The 14,014-nt window shown below is 50.6% G+C and overlaps 24 non-coding genes across 24 annotated transcripts; all 24 read left to right on the forward strand.

Moving 5' to 3' along the window:
- The first annotated feature begins 472 nt into the window (after nucleotides 1-472).
- On the forward strand, nucleotides 473-544 carry Trnat-cgu (transfer RNA threonine (anticodon CGU)). The gene has a single exon. It is a non-coding gene; the product is annotated as a tRNA-Thr (tRNA).
- A 323-nt stretch (nucleotides 545-867) lies between these two features.
- Nucleotides 868-941, forward strand: Trnan-guu (transfer RNA asparagine (anticodon GUU)). Its single transcript has one exon. It is a non-coding gene; the product is annotated as a tRNA-Asn (tRNA).
- Nucleotides 942-1,635: 694 nt separating this feature from the next.
- Trnat-cgu (transfer RNA threonine (anticodon CGU)) lies at nucleotides 1,636-1,707 on the forward strand. Its single transcript has one exon. It is a non-coding gene; the product is annotated as a tRNA-Thr (tRNA).
- Nucleotides 1,708-2,030: 323 nt separating this feature from the next.
- Trnan-guu (transfer RNA asparagine (anticodon GUU)) lies at nucleotides 2,031-2,104 on the forward strand. Its single transcript has one exon. It is a non-coding gene; the product is annotated as a tRNA-Asn (tRNA).
- A 694-nt stretch (nucleotides 2,105-2,798) lies between these two features.
- Trnat-cgu (transfer RNA threonine (anticodon CGU)) lies at nucleotides 2,799-2,870 on the forward strand. The gene has a single exon. It is a non-coding gene; the product is annotated as a tRNA-Thr (tRNA).
- Nucleotides 2,871-3,193: 323 nt separating this feature from the next.
- On the forward strand, nucleotides 3,194-3,267 carry Trnan-guu (transfer RNA asparagine (anticodon GUU)). Its single transcript has one exon. It is a non-coding gene; the product is annotated as a tRNA-Asn (tRNA).
- Nucleotides 3,268-3,964: 697 nt separating this feature from the next.
- On the forward strand, nucleotides 3,965-4,036 carry Trnat-cgu (transfer RNA threonine (anticodon CGU)). Its single transcript has one exon. It is a non-coding gene; the product is annotated as a tRNA-Thr (tRNA).
- A 323-nt stretch (nucleotides 4,037-4,359) lies between these two features.
- On the forward strand, nucleotides 4,360-4,433 carry Trnan-guu (transfer RNA asparagine (anticodon GUU)). Its single transcript has one exon. It is a non-coding gene; the product is annotated as a tRNA-Asn (tRNA).
- Nucleotides 4,434-5,127: 694 nt separating this feature from the next.
- Trnat-cgu (transfer RNA threonine (anticodon CGU)) lies at nucleotides 5,128-5,199 on the forward strand. The gene has a single exon. It is a non-coding gene; the product is annotated as a tRNA-Thr (tRNA).
- A 323-nt stretch (nucleotides 5,200-5,522) lies between these two features.
- On the forward strand, nucleotides 5,523-5,596 carry Trnan-guu (transfer RNA asparagine (anticodon GUU)). Its single transcript has one exon. It is a non-coding gene; the product is annotated as a tRNA-Asn (tRNA).
- A 694-nt stretch (nucleotides 5,597-6,290) lies between these two features.
- Trnat-cgu (transfer RNA threonine (anticodon CGU)) lies at nucleotides 6,291-6,362 on the forward strand. The gene has a single exon. It is a non-coding gene; the product is annotated as a tRNA-Thr (tRNA).
- Nucleotides 6,363-6,685: 323 nt separating this feature from the next.
- Nucleotides 6,686-6,759, forward strand: Trnan-guu (transfer RNA asparagine (anticodon GUU)). Its single transcript has one exon. It is a non-coding gene; the product is annotated as a tRNA-Asn (tRNA).
- A 697-nt stretch (nucleotides 6,760-7,456) lies between these two features.
- Trnat-cgu (transfer RNA threonine (anticodon CGU)) lies at nucleotides 7,457-7,528 on the forward strand. The gene has a single exon. It is a non-coding gene; the product is annotated as a tRNA-Thr (tRNA).
- Nucleotides 7,529-7,851: 323 nt separating this feature from the next.
- On the forward strand, nucleotides 7,852-7,925 carry Trnan-guu (transfer RNA asparagine (anticodon GUU)). Its single transcript has one exon. It is a non-coding gene; the product is annotated as a tRNA-Asn (tRNA).
- Nucleotides 7,926-8,619: 694 nt separating this feature from the next.
- On the forward strand, nucleotides 8,620-8,691 carry Trnat-cgu (transfer RNA threonine (anticodon CGU)). The gene has a single exon. It is a non-coding gene; the product is annotated as a tRNA-Thr (tRNA).
- Nucleotides 8,692-9,014: 323 nt separating this feature from the next.
- Trnan-guu (transfer RNA asparagine (anticodon GUU)) lies at nucleotides 9,015-9,088 on the forward strand. The gene has a single exon. It is a non-coding gene; the product is annotated as a tRNA-Asn (tRNA).
- Nucleotides 9,089-9,782: 694 nt separating this feature from the next.
- On the forward strand, nucleotides 9,783-9,854 carry Trnat-cgu (transfer RNA threonine (anticodon CGU)). Its single transcript has one exon. It is a non-coding gene; the product is annotated as a tRNA-Thr (tRNA).
- A 323-nt stretch (nucleotides 9,855-10,177) lies between these two features.
- Trnan-guu (transfer RNA asparagine (anticodon GUU)) lies at nucleotides 10,178-10,251 on the forward strand. The gene has a single exon. It is a non-coding gene; the product is annotated as a tRNA-Asn (tRNA).
- Nucleotides 10,252-10,949: 698 nt separating this feature from the next.
- On the forward strand, nucleotides 10,950-11,021 carry Trnat-cgu (transfer RNA threonine (anticodon CGU)). The gene has a single exon. It is a non-coding gene; the product is annotated as a tRNA-Thr (tRNA).
- A 322-nt stretch (nucleotides 11,022-11,343) lies between these two features.
- On the forward strand, nucleotides 11,344-11,417 carry Trnan-guu (transfer RNA asparagine (anticodon GUU)). Its single transcript has one exon. It is a non-coding gene; the product is annotated as a tRNA-Asn (tRNA).
- Nucleotides 11,418-12,113: 696 nt separating this feature from the next.
- Trnat-cgu (transfer RNA threonine (anticodon CGU)) lies at nucleotides 12,114-12,187 on the forward strand. Its single transcript has one exon. It is a non-coding gene; the product is annotated as a tRNA-Thr (tRNA).
- A 322-nt stretch (nucleotides 12,188-12,509) lies between these two features.
- Nucleotides 12,510-12,583, forward strand: Trnan-guu (transfer RNA asparagine (anticodon GUU)). Its single transcript has one exon. It is a non-coding gene; the product is annotated as a tRNA-Asn (tRNA).
- Nucleotides 12,584-13,286: 703 nt separating this feature from the next.
- Nucleotides 13,287-13,358, forward strand: Trnat-cgu (transfer RNA threonine (anticodon CGU)). The gene has a single exon. It is a non-coding gene; the product is annotated as a tRNA-Thr (tRNA).
- A 326-nt stretch (nucleotides 13,359-13,684) lies between these two features.
- Trnan-guu (transfer RNA asparagine (anticodon GUU)) lies at nucleotides 13,685-13,759 on the forward strand. The gene has a single exon. It is a non-coding gene; the product is annotated as a tRNA-Asn (tRNA).
- Nucleotides 13,760-14,014: the final 255 nt, after the last annotated feature.

A 14,014-nucleotide genomic window follows, 5' to 3' on the forward strand; every position in this document is an offset into this window, starting at 1 on the left:
CGTATTCTTTACATTCAATTTCAGCGTATACGTCGCGAGTGCCATATGACAGGGCCTGTCTCTCGATGTCGATTTCTATTTGGTGTCTCTTAAGTGTCGGTCTGCAGTAGGCCGCTGCTGGCCGAGCGACGTGCAGTCGCCTTACATGAAGCCCCATGGGCAACGCCAGTGCCACTGTGGACAACAGCATACTGCAGCCAGAGAGAGGAGCCGAAAGGCGCATTTCGCAGTCGAGCCACGCAATCCAACAAACTGTGCACTAGGTCAAGATTGTGCAGACCGCAAACGTTTGGTGGCACGACGCTCGTCGTCGATCGTAAGGGCGAAACAGTCAAGAGATTTGGAAAACGGCAATGTGGACACCCCCAGCAGCAGCAGCAGCTGTGTGCCAAATCCGTTATCTGGTCGAGGGCTGCAAGATTCAGTATGATGAAGTGACAATTCGGGGATAGCTCACAAACGCGCAGCTGCCGCCTTCTTAGCTCAGTGGTAGAGCACTGGTCTCGTAAACCAGGGGTCGTGAGTTCGAACCTCACAGAAGGCATTCATTTTTTTAACCTTCCCGCAAGGAGCGGAGCTATCGCGAGCAGCATCTAACACATGGCAGTACACTGAATGGAAGGGATGTTCTACAACCTATAACAAGTATCCTACTGGCCTCAGAGGTTTTCTGATTGCATAGGGAGAACAGTGGTTTGTATGCATTTTGTAGTATAATGTCATGCTTGGCGATGTCATTCGTTTACGAGCGTCGCTACAGTGTGCATGCATTTTATCCATGTGAAGAGGCGTAAGCAGATGCTACCATTCTGCGAGATTCCTGCAGAAGGTATACGAACTGCGTTGATATGCACAGCACAAGTCAAGGCCCCCGTGGCGCAATCGGCTAGCGCGTTCGGCTGTTAACCGAAAGGTTGGTGGTTCGAGCCCACCCGGGGGCGAAATCGTTTTAACCGTCACCCAGGTGAGGACATACGTCAGCTTTGTTAGAGATACACAGCTAGTGTGACAACTTGGCTGTGTTGAGTGATGCCACAGAGCCTTATACACATTCAGCCAAGTGACACTGTAGGTAAAAACATGGCCCTACACAGACGTTCTACTGTTTTCCTATTTATTCGTCATGTGTGACACTGCAGTAGAGCGACGCCCACTACAAAAGACGTATTCTTTACATTCAATTTCAGCGTATACGTCGCGAGTGCCATATGACAGGGCCTGTCTCTCGATGTCGATTTCTATTTGGTGTCTCTTAAGTGTCGGTCTGCAGTAGGCCGCTGCTGGCCGAGCGACGTGCAGTCGCCTTACATGAAGCCCCATGGGCAACGCCAGTGCCACTGTGGACAACAGCATACTGCAGCCAGAGAGAGGAGCCGAAAGGCGCATTTCGCAGTCGAGCCACGCAATCCAACAAACTGTGCACTAGGTCAAGATTGTGCAGACCGCAAACGTTTGGTGGCACGACGCTCGTCGTCGATCGTAAGGGCGAAACAGTCAAGAGATTTGGAAAACGGCAATGTGGACACCCCCAGCAGCAGCAGCAGCTGTGTGCCAAATCCGTTATCTGGTCGAGGGCTGCAAGATTCAGTATGATGAAGTGACAATTCGGGGATAGCTCACAAACGCGCAGCTGCCGCCTTCTTAGCTCAGTGGTAGAGCACTGGTCTCGTAAACCAGGGGTCGTGAGTTCGAACCTCACAGAAGGCATTCATTTTTTTAACCTTCCCGCAAGGAGCGGAGCTATCGCGAGCAGCATCTAACACATGGCAGTACACTGAATGGAAGGGATGTTCTACAACCTATAACAAGTATCCTACTGGCCTCAGAGGTTTTCTGATTGCATAGGGAGAACAGTGGTTTGTATGCATTTTGTAGTATAATGTCATGCTTGGCGATGTCATTCGTTTACGAGCGTCGCTACAGTGTGCATGCATTTTATCCATGTGAAGAGGCGTAAGCAGATGCTACCATTCTGCGAGATTCCTGCAGAAGGTATACGAACTGCGTTGATATGCACAGCACAAGTCAAGGCCTCCGTGGCGCAATCGGCTAGCGCGTTCGGCTGTTAACCGAAAGGTTGGTGGTTCGAGCCCACCCGGGGGCGAAATCGTTTTAACCGTCACCCAGGTGAGGACATACGTCAGCTTTGTTAGAGATACACAGCTAGTGTGACAACTTGGCTGTGTTGAGTGATGCCACAGAGCCTTATACACATTCAGCCAAGTGACACTGTAGGTAAAAACATGGCCCTACACAGACGTTCTACTGTTTTCCTATTTATTCGTCATGTGTGACACTGCAGTAGAGCGACGCCCACTACAAAAGACGTATTCTTTACATTCAATTTCAGCGTATACGTCGCGAGTGCCATATGACAGGGCCTGTCTCTCGATGTCGATTTCTATTTGGTGTCTCTTAAGTGTCGGTCTGCAGTAGGCCGCTGCTGGCCGAGCGACGTGCAGTCGCCTTACATGAAGCCCCATGGGCAACGCCAGTGCCACTGTGGACAACAGCATACTGCAGCCAGAGAGAGGAGCCGAAAGGCGCATTTCGCAGTCGAGCCACGCAATCCAACAAACTGTGCACTAGGTCAAGATTGTGCAGACCGCAAACGTTTGGTGGCACGACGCTCGTCGTCGATCGTAAGGGCGAAACAGTCAAGAGATTTGGAAAACGGCAATGTGGACACCCCCAGCAGCAGCAGCAGCTGTGTGCCAAATCCGTTATCTGGTCGAGGGCTGCAAGATTCAGTATGATGAAGTGACAATTCGGGGATAGCTCACAAACGCGCAGCTGCCGCCTTCTTAGCTCAGTGGTAGAGCACTGGTCTCGTAAACCAGGGGTCGTGAGTTCGAACCTCACAGAAGGCATTCATTTTTTTAACCTTCCCGCAAGGAGCGGAGCTATCGCGAGCAGCATCTAACACATGGCAGTACACTGAATGGAAGGGATGTTCTACAACCTATAACAAGTATCCTACTGGCCTCAGAGGTTTTCTGATTGCATAGGGAGAACAGTGGTTTGTATGCATTTTGTAGTATAATGTCATGCTTGGCGATGTCATTCGTTTACGAGCGTCGCTACAGTGTGCATGCATTTTATCCATGTGAAGAGGCGTAAGCAGATGCTACCATTCTGCGAGATTCCTGCAGAAGGTATACGAACTGCGTTGATATGCACAGCACAAGTCAAGGCCTCCGTGGCGCAATCGGCTAGCGCGTTCGGCTGTTAACCGAAAGGTTGGTGGTTCGAGCCCACCCGGGGGCGAAATCGTTTTAGCCGTCACCCAGGTGAGGACATACGTCAGCTTTGTTAGAGATACACAGCTAGTGTGACAACTTGGCTGTGTTGAGTGATGCCACAGAGCCTTATACACATTCAGCCAAGTGACACTGTAGGTAAAAACATGGCCCTACACAGACGTTCTACTGTTTTCCTATTTATTCGTCATGTGTGACACTGCAGTAGAGCGACGCCCACTACAAAAGAGGTATTCTTTACATTCAATTTCAGCGTATACGTCGCGAGTGCCATATGACAGGGCCTGTCTCTCGATGTCGATTTCTATTTGGTGTCTCTTAAGTGTCGGTCTGCAGTAGGCCGCTGCTGGCCGAGCGACGTGCAGTCGCCTTACATGAAGCCCCATGGGCAACGCCAGTGCCACTGTGGACAACAGCATACTGCAGCCAGAGAGAGGAGCCGAAAGGCGCATTTCGCAGTCGAGCCACGCAATCCAACAAACTGTGCACTAGGTCAAGATTGTGCAGACCGCAAACGTTTGGTGGCACGACGCTCGTCGTCGATCGTAAGGGCGAAACAGTCAAGAGATTTGGAAAACGGCAATGTGGACACCCCCAGCAGCAGCAGCAGCAGCTGTGTGCCAAATCCGTTATCTGGTCGAGGGCTGCAAGATTCAGTATGATGAAGTGACAATTCGGGGATAGCTCACAAACGCGCAGCTGCCGCCTTCTTAGCTCAGTGGTAGAGCACTGGTCTCGTAAACCAGGGGTCGTGAGTTCGAACCTCACAGAAGGCATTCATTTTTTTAACCTTCCCGCAAGGAGCGGAGCTATCGCGAGCAGCATCTAACACATGGCAGTACACTGAATGGAAGGGATGTTCTACAACCTATAACAAGTATCCTACTGGCCTCAGAGGTTTTCTGATTGCATAGGGAGAACAGTGGTTTGTATGCATTTTGTAGTATAATGTCATGCTTGGCGATGTCATTCGTTTACGAGCGTCGCTACAGTGTGCATGCATTTTATCCATGTGAAGAGGCGTAAGCAGATGCTACCATTCTGCGAGATTCCTGCAGAAGGTATACGAACTGCGTTGATATGCACAGCACAAGTCAAGGCCTCCGTGGCGCAATCGGCTAGCGCGTTCGGCTGTTAACCGAAAGGTTGGTGGTTCGAGCCCACCCGGGGGCGAAATCGTTTTAACCGTCACCCAGGTGAGGACATACGTCAGCTTTGTTAGAGATACACAGCTAGTGTGACAACTTGGCTGTGTTGAGTGATGCCACAGAGCCTTATACACATTCAGCCAAGTGACACTGTAGGTAAAAACATGGCCCTACACAGACGTTCTACTGTTTTCCTATTTATTCGTCATGTGTGACACTGCAGTAGAGCGACGCCCACTACAAAAGACGTATTCTTTACATTCAATTTCAGCGTATACGTCGCGAGTGCCATATGACAGGGCCTGTCTCTCGATGTCGATTTCTATTTGGTGTCTCTTAAGTGTCGGTCTGCAGTAGGCCGCTGCTGGCCGGGCGACGTGCAGTCGCCTTACATGAAGCCCCATGGGCAACGCCAGTGCCACTGTGGACAACAGCATACTGCAGCCAGAGAGAGGAGCCGAAAGGCGCATTTCGCAGTCGAGCCACGCAATCCAACAAACTGTGCACTAGGTCAAGATTGTGCAGACCGCAAACGTTTGGTGGCACGACGCTCGTCGTCGATCGTAAGGGCGAAACAGTCAAGAGATTTGGAAAACGGCAATGTGGACACCCCCAGCAGCAGCAGCAGCTGTGTGCCAAATCCGTTATCTGGTCGAGGGCTGCAAGATTCAGTATGATGAAGTGACAATTCGGGGATAGCTCACAAACGCGCAGCTGCCGCCTTCTTAGCTCAGTGGTAGAGCACTGGTCTCGTAAACCAGGGGTCGTGAGTTCGAACCTCACAGAAGGCATTCATTTTTTTAACCTTCCCGCAAGGAGCGGAGCTATCGCGAGCAGCATCTAACACATGGCAGTACACTGAATGGAAGGGATGTTCTACAACCTATAACAAGTATCCTACTGGCCTCAGAGGTTTTCTGATTGCATAGGGAGAACAGTGGTTTGTATGCATTTTGTAGTATAATGTCATGCTTGGCGATGTCATTCGTTTACGAGCGTCGCTACAGTGTGCATGCATTTTATCCATGTGAAGAGGCGTAAGCAGATGCTACCATTCTGCGAGATTCCTGCAGAAGGTATACGAACTGCGTTGATATGCACAGCACAAGTCAAGGCCCCCGTGGCGCAATCGGCTAGCGCGTTCGGCTGTTAACCGAAAGGTTGGTGGTTCGAGCCCACCCGGGGGCGAAATCGTTTTAACCGTCACCCAGGTGAGGACATACGTCAGCTTTGTTAGAGATACACAGCTAGTGTGACAACTTGGCTGTGTTGAGTGATGCCACAGAGCCTTATACACATTCAGCCAAGTGACACTGTAGGTAAAAACATGGCCCTACACAGACGTTCTACTGTTTTCCTATTTATTCGTCATGTGTGACACTGCAGTAGAGCGACGCCCACTACAAAAGACGTATTCTTTACATTCAATTTCAGCGTATACGTCGCGAGTGCCATATGACAGGGCCTGTCTCTCGATGTCGATTTCTATTTGGTGTCTCTTAAGTGTCGGTCTGCAGTAGGCCGCTGCTGGCCGAGCGACGTGCAGTCGCCTTACATGAAGCCCCATGGGCAACGCCAGTGCCACTGTGGACAACAGCATACTGCAGCCAGAGAGAGGAGCCGAAAGGCGCATTTCGCAGTCGAGCCACGCAATCCAACAAACTGTGCACTAGGTCAAGATTGTGCAGACCGCAAACGTTTGGTGGCACGACGCTCGTCGTCGATCGTAAGGGCGAAACAGTCAAGAGATTTGGAAAACGGCAATGTGGACACCCCCAGCAGCAGCAGCAGCTGTGTGCCAAATCCGTTATCTGGTCGAGGGCTGCAAGATTCAGTATGATGAAGTGACAATTCGGGGATAGCTCACAAACGCGCAGCTGCCGCCTTCTTAGCTCAGTGGTAGAGCACTGGTCTCGTAAACCAGGGGTCGTGAGTTCGAACCTCACAGAAGGCATTCATTTTTTTAACCTTCCCGCAAGGAGCGGAGCTATCGCGAGCAGCATCTAACACATGGCAGTACACTGAATGGAAGGGATGTTCTACAACCTATAACAAGTATCCTACTGGCCTCAGAGGTTTTCTGATTGCATAGGGAGAACAGTGGTTTGTATGCATTTTGTAGTATAATGTCATGCTTGGCGATGTCATTCGTTTACGAGCGTCGCTACAGTGTGCATGCATTTTATCCATGTGAAGAGGCGTAAGCAGATGCTACCATTCTGCGAGATTCCTGCAGAAGGTATACGAACTGCGTTGATATGCACAGCACAAGTCAAGGCCTCCGTGGCGCAATCGGCTAGCGCGTTCGGCTGTTAACCGAAAGGTTGGTGGTTCGAGCCCACCCGGGGGCGAAATCGTTTTAGCCGTCACCCAGGTGAGGACATACGTCAGCTTTGTTAGAGATACACAGCTAGTGTGACAACTTGGCTGTGTTGAGTGATGCCACAGAGCCTTATACACATTCAGCCAAGTGACACTGTAGGTAAAAACATGGCCCTACACAGACGTTCTACTGTTTTCCTATTTATTCGTCATGTGTGACACTGCAGTAGAGCGACGCCCACTACAAAAGAGGTATTCTTTACATTCAATTTCAGCGTATACGTCGCGAGTGCCATATGACAGGGCCTGTCTCTCGATGTCGATTTCTATTTGGTGTCTCTTAAGTGTCGGTCTGCAGTAGGCCGCTGCTGGCCGAGCGACGTGCAGTCGCCTTACATGAAGCCCCATGGGCAACGCCAGTGCCACTGTGGACAACAGCATACTGCAGCCAGAGAGAGGAGCCGAAAGGCGCATTTCGCAGTCGAGCCACGCAATCCAACAAACTGTGCACTAGGTCAAGATTGTGCAGACCGCAAACGTTTGGTGGCACGACGCTCGTCGTCGATCGTAAGGGCGAAACAGTCAAGAGATTTGGAAAACGGCAATGTGGACACCCCCAGCAGCAGCAGCAGCAGCTGTGTGCCAAATCCGTTATCTGGTCGAGGGCTGCAAGATTCAGTATGATGAAGTGACAATTCGGGGATAGCTCACAAACGCGCAGCTGCCGCCTTCTTAGCTCAGTGGTAGAGCACTGGTCTCGTAAACCAGGGGTCGTGAGTTCGAACCTCACAGAAGGCATTCATTTTTTTAACCTTCCCGCAAGGAGCGGAGCTATCGCGAGCAGCATCTAACACATGGCAGTACACTGAATGGAAGGGATGTTCTACAACCTATAACAAGTATCCTACTGGCCTCAGAGGTTTTCTGATTGCATAGGGAGAACAGTGGTTTGTATGCATTTTGTAGTATAATGTCATGCTTGGCGATGTCATTCGTTTACGAGCGTCGCTACAGTGTGCATGCATTTTATCCATGTGAAGAGGCGTAAGCAGATGCTACCATTCTGCGAGATTCCTGCAGAAGGTATACGAACTGCGTTGATATGCACAGCACAAGTCAAGGCCTCCGTGGCGCAATCGGCTAGCGCGTTCGGCTGTTAACCGAAAGGTTGGTGGTTCGAGCCCACCCGGGGGCGAAATCGTTTTAACCGTCACCCAGGTGAGGACATACGTCAGCTTTGTTAGAGATACACAGCTAGTGTGACAACTTGGCTGTGTTGAGTGATGCCACAGAGCCTTATACACATTCAGCCAAGTGACACTGTAGGTAAAAACATGGCCCTACACAGACGTTCTACTGTTTTCCTATTTATTCGTCATGTGTGACACTGCAGTAGAGCGACGCCCACTACAAAAGACGTATTCTTTACATTCAATTTCAGCGTATACGTCGCGAGTGCCATATGACAGGGCCTGTCTCTCGATGTCGATTTCTATTTGGTGTCTCTTAAGTGTCGGTCTGCAGTAGGCCGCTGCTGGCCGGGCGACGTGCAGTCGCCTTACATGAAGCCCCATGGGCAACGCCAGTGCCACTGTGGACAACAGCATACTGCAGCCAGAGAGAGGAGCCGAAAGGCGCATTTCGCAGTCGAGCCACGCAATCCAACAAACTGTGCACTAGGTCAAGATTGTGCAGACCGCAAACGTTTGGTGGCACGACGCTCGTCGTCGATCGTAAGGGCGAAACAGTCAAGAGATTTGGAAAACGGCAATGTGGACACCCCCAGCAGCAGCAGCAGCTGTGTGCCAAATCCGTTATCTGGTCGAGGGCTGCAAGATTCAGTATGATGAAGTGACAATTCGGGGATAGCTCACAAACGCGCAGCTGCCGCCTTCTTAGCTCAGTGGTAGAGCACTGGTCTCGTAAACCAGGGGTCGTGAGTTCGAACCTCACAGAAGGCATTCATTTTTTTAACCTTCCCGCAAGGAGCGGAGCTATCGCGAGCAGCATCTAACACATGGCAGTACACTGAATGGAAGGGATGTTCTACAACCTATAACAAGTATCCTACTGGCCTCAGAGGTTTTCTGATTGCATAGGGAGAACAGTGGTTTGTATGCATTTTGTAGTATAATGTCATGCTTGGCGATGTCATTCGTTTACGAGCGTCGCTACAGTGTGCATGCATTTTATCCATGTGAAGAGGCGTAAGCAGATGCTACCATTCTGCGAGATTCCTGCAGAAGGTATACGAACTGCGTTGATATGCACAGCACAAGTCAAGGCCCCCGTGGCGCAATCGGCTAGCGCGTTCGGCTGTTAACCGAAAGGTTGGTGGTTCGAGCCCACCCGGGGGCGAAATCGTTTTAACCGTCACCCAGGTGAGGACATACGTCAGCTTTGTTAGAGATACACAGCTAGTGTGACAACTTGGCTGTGTTGAGTGATGCCACAGAGCCTTATACACATTCAGCCAAGTGACACTGTAGGTAAAAACATGGCCCTACACAGACGTTCTACTGTTTTCCTATTTATTCGTCATGTGTGACACTGCAGTAGAGCGACGCCCACTACAAAAGACGTATTCTTTACATTCAATTTCAGCGTATACGTCGCGAGTGCCATATGACAGGGCCTGTCTCTCGATGTCGATTTCTATTTGGTGTCTCTTAAGTGTCGGTCTGCAGTAGGCCGCTGCTGGCCGAGCGACGTGCAGTCGCCTTACATGAAGCCCCATGGGCAACGCCAGTGCCACTGTGGACAACAGCATACTGCAGCCAGAGAGAGGAGCCGAAAGGCGCATTTCGCAGTCGAGCCACGCAATCCAACAAACTGTGCACTAGGTCAAGATTGTGCAGACCGCAAACGTTTGGTGGCACGACGCTCGTCGTCGATCGTAAGGGCGAAACAGTCAAGAGATTTGGAAAACGGCAATGTGGACACCCCCAGCAGCAGCAGCAGCTGTGTGCCAAATCCGTTATCTGGTCGAGGGCTGCAAGATTCAGTATGATGAAGTGACAATTCGGGGATAGCTCACAAACGCGCAGCTGCCGCCTTCTTAGCTCAGTGGTAGAGCACTGGTCTCGTAAACCAGGGGTCGTGAGTTCGAACCTCACAGAAGGCATTCATTTTTTTAACCTTCCCGCAAGGAGCGGAGCTATCGCGAGCAGCATCTAACACATGGCAGTACACTGAATGGAAGGGATGTTCTACAACCTATAACAAGTATCCTACTGGCCTCAGAGGTTTTCTGATTGCATAGGGAGAACAGTGGTTTGTATGCATTTTGTAGTATAATGTCATGCTTGGCGATGTCATTCGTTTACGAGCGTCGCTACAGTGTGCATGCATTTTATCCATGTGAAGAGGCGTAAGCAGATGCTACCATTCTGCGAGATTCCTGCAGAAGGTATACGAACTGCGTTGATATGCACAGCACAAGTCAAGGCCTCCGTGGCGCAATCGGCTAGCGCGTTCGGCTGTTAACCGAAAGGTTGGTGGTTCGAGCCCACCCGGGGGCGAAATCGTTTTAGCCGTCACCCAGGTGAGGACATACGTCAGCTTTGTTAGAGATACACAGCTAGTGTGACAACTTGGCTGTGTTGAGTGATGCCACAGAGCCTTATACACATTCAGCCAAGTGACACTGTAGGTAAAAACATGGCCCTACACAGACGTTCTACTGTTTTCCTATTTATTCGTCATGTGTGACACTGCAGTAGAGCGACGCCCACTACAAAAGAGGTATTCTTTACATTCAATTTCAGCGTATACGTCGCGAGTGCCATATGACAGGGCCTGTCTCTCGATGTCGATTTCTATTTGGTGTCTCTTAAGTGTCGGTCTGCAGTAGGCCGCTGCTGGCCGAGCGACGTGCAGTCGCCTTACATGAAGCCCCATGGGCAACGCCAGTGCCACTGTGGACAACAGCATACTGCAGCCAGAGAGAGGAGCCGAAAGGCGCATTTCGCAGTCGAGCCACGCAATCCAACAAACTGTGCACTAGGTCAAGATTGTGCAGACCGCAAACGTTTGGTGGCACGACGCTCGTCGTCGATCGTAAGGGCGAAACAGTCAAGAGATTTGGAAAACGGCAATGTGGACACCCCCAGCAGCAGCAGCAGCAGCTGTGTGCCAAATCCGTTATCTGGTCGAGGGCTGGCAAGATTCAGTATGATGAAGTGACAATTCGGGGATAGCTCACAAACGCGCAGCTGCCGCCTTCTTAGCTCAGTGGTAGAGCACTGGTCTCGTAAACCAGGGGTCGTGAGTTCGAACCTCACAGAAGGCATTCATTTTTTAACCTTCCCGCAAGGAGCGGAGCTATCGCGAGCAGCATCTAACACATGGCAGTACACTGAATGGAAGGGATGTTCTACAACCTATAACAAGTATCCTACTGGCCTCAGAGGTTTTCTGATTGCATAGGGAGAACAGTGGTTTGTATGCATTTTGTAGTATAATGTCATGCTTGGCGATGTCATTCGTTTACGAGCGTCGCTACAGTGTGCATGCATTTTATCCATGTGAAGAGGCGTAAGCAGATGCTACCATTCTGCGAGATTCCTGCAGAAGGTATACGAACTGCGTTGATATGCACAGCACAAGTCAAGGCCTCCGTGGCGCAATCGGCTAGCGCGTTCGGCTGTTAACCGAAAGGTTGGTGGTTCGAGCCCACCCGGGGGCGAAATCGTTTTAACCGTCACCCAGGTGAGGACATACGTCAGCTTTGTTAGAGATACACAGCTAGTGTGACAACTTGGCTGTGTTTGAGTGATGCCACAGAGCCTTATACACATTCAGCCAAGTGACACTGTAGGTAAAAACATGGCCCTACACAGACGTTCTACTGTTTTCCTATTTATTCGTCATGTGTGACACTGCAGTAGAGCGACGCCCACTACAAAAGACGTATTCTTTACATTCAATTTCAGCGTATACGTCGCGAGTGCCATATGACAGGGCCTGTCTCTCGATGTCGATTTCTATTTGGTGTCTCTTAAGTGTCGGTCTGCAGTAGGCCGCTGCTGGCCGGGCGACGTGCAGTCGCCTTACATGAAGCCCCATGGGCAACGCCAGTGCCACTGTGGACAACAGCATACTGCAGCCAGAGAGAGGAGCCGAAAGGCGCATTTCGCAGTCGAGCCACGCAATCCAACAAACTGTGCACTAGGTCAAGATTGTGCAGACCGCAAACGTTTTGGTGGCACGACGCTCGTCGTCGATCGTAAGGGCGAAACAGTCAAGAGATTTGGAAAACGGCAATGTGGACACCCCCAGCAGCAGCAGCAGCTGTGTGCCAAATCCGTTATCTGGTCGAGGGCTGCAAGATTCAGTATGATGAAGTGACAATTCGGGGATAGCTCACAAACGCGCAGCTGCCGCCCTTCTTAGCTCAGTGGTAGAGCACTGGTCTCGTAAAACCAGGGGTCGTGAGTTCGAACCTCACAGAAGGCATTCATTTTTTTAACCTTCCCGCAAGGAGCGGAGCTATCGCGAGCAGCATCTAACACATGGCAGTACACTGAATGGAAGGGATGTTCTACAACCTATAACAAGTATCCTACTGGCCTCAGAGGTTTTCTGATTGCATAGGGAGAACAGTGGTTTGTATGCATTTGTAGTATAATGTCATGCTTGGCGATGTCATTCGTTTACGAGCGTCGCTACAGTGTGCATGCATTTTATCCATGTGAAGAGGCGTAAGCAGATGCTACCATTCTGCGAGATTCCTGCAGAAGGTATACGAACTGCGTTGATATGCACAGCACAAGTCAAGGCCCCCGTGGCGCAATCGGCTAGCGCGTTCGGCTGTTAACCGAAAGGTTGGTGGTTCGAGCCCACCCGGGGGCGAAATCGTTTTAACCGTCACCCAGGTGAGGACATACGTCAGCTTTGTTAGAGATACACAGCTAGTGTGACAACTTGGCTGTGTTGAGTGATGCCACAGAGCCTTATACACATTCAGCCAAGTGACACTGTAGGTAAAAACATGGCCCTACACAGACGTTCTACTGTTTTCCTATTTATTCGTCATGTGTGACACTGCAGTAGAGCGACGCCCACTACAAAAGACGTATTCTTTACATTCAATTTCAGCGTATACGTTCGCGAGTGCCATATGACAGGGCCTGTCTCTCGATGTCGATTTCTATTTGGTGTCTCTTAAGTGTCGGTCTGCAGTAGGCCGCTGCTGGCCGAGCGACGTGCAGTCGCCTTACATGAAGCCCCATGGGCAACGCCAGTGCCACTGTGGACAACAGCATACTGCAGCCAGAGAGAGGAGCCGAAAGGCGCATTTCGCAGTCGAGCCACGCAATCCAACAAACTGTGCACTAGGTCAAGATTGTGCAGACCGCAAACGTTTGGTGGCACGACGCTCGTCGTCGATCGTAAGGGCGAAACAGTCAAGAGATTTGGAAAACGGCAATGTGGACACCCCCAGCAGCAGCAGCAGCTAGCAGCACTGTGTGCCAAATCCGTTATCTGGTCGAGGGCTGCAAGATTCAGTATGATGAAGTGACAATTCGGGATAGCTCACAAACGCGCAGCTGCCGCCTTCTTAGCTCAGTGGTAGAGCACTGGTCTCGTAAACCAGGGGTCGTGAGTTCGAACCTCACAGAAGGCATTCATTTTTTTTAAACCTTCCCGCAAGAGCGGAGCTATCGCGAGCAGCCATCTAACACATGGCAGTACACTGAATGGAAGGGATGTTCTACAAACCTATAACAAGTATCCTACTGGCCTCAGAGGTTTTCTGATTGCATAGGGAGAACAGTGGTTTGTATGCATTTTGTAGTATAATGTCATGCTTGCGATGTCATTCGTTTACGAGCGTCGCTACAGTGTGCATGCATTTTATCCATGTGTAAGAGGCGTAAGCAGATGCTACCATTCTGCGAGATTCCTGCAGAAGGTATACGAACTGCGTTGATATGCACAGCACAAGTCAAGGCCTCCGTGGCGCATTCGGCTAGCGCGTTCGGCTGTTAACCGAAAGGTTGGTGGTTCGAGCCCCACCCGGGGGCGAAATCGTTTTAGCCCGTCACCCAGGTGAGGACATACGTCAGCTTTGTTAGAGATACACAGCTAGTGTGACAACTTGGCTGTGTTGAGTGATGCCACAGAGCCTTATACACATTCAGCCAAGTGACACTGTAGGTAAAAACCATGGCCCTACACAGACGTTCTACTGTTTTCCTATTTATTCGTCATGTGTGACACTGCAGTAGAGCGACGCCCACTACAAAAGAGGTATTCTTTAACATTCAATTTCAGCGTATA

Source organism: Schistocerca cancellata, chromosome 6 (genome assembly GCF_023864275.1).
Source record: "Schistocerca cancellata isolate TAMUIC-IGC-003103 chromosome 6, iqSchCanc2.1, whole genome shotgun sequence".
In the NCBI taxonomy this organism is placed as follows: Eukaryota; Metazoa; Arthropoda; class Insecta; order Orthoptera; family Acrididae; genus Schistocerca; species Schistocerca cancellata.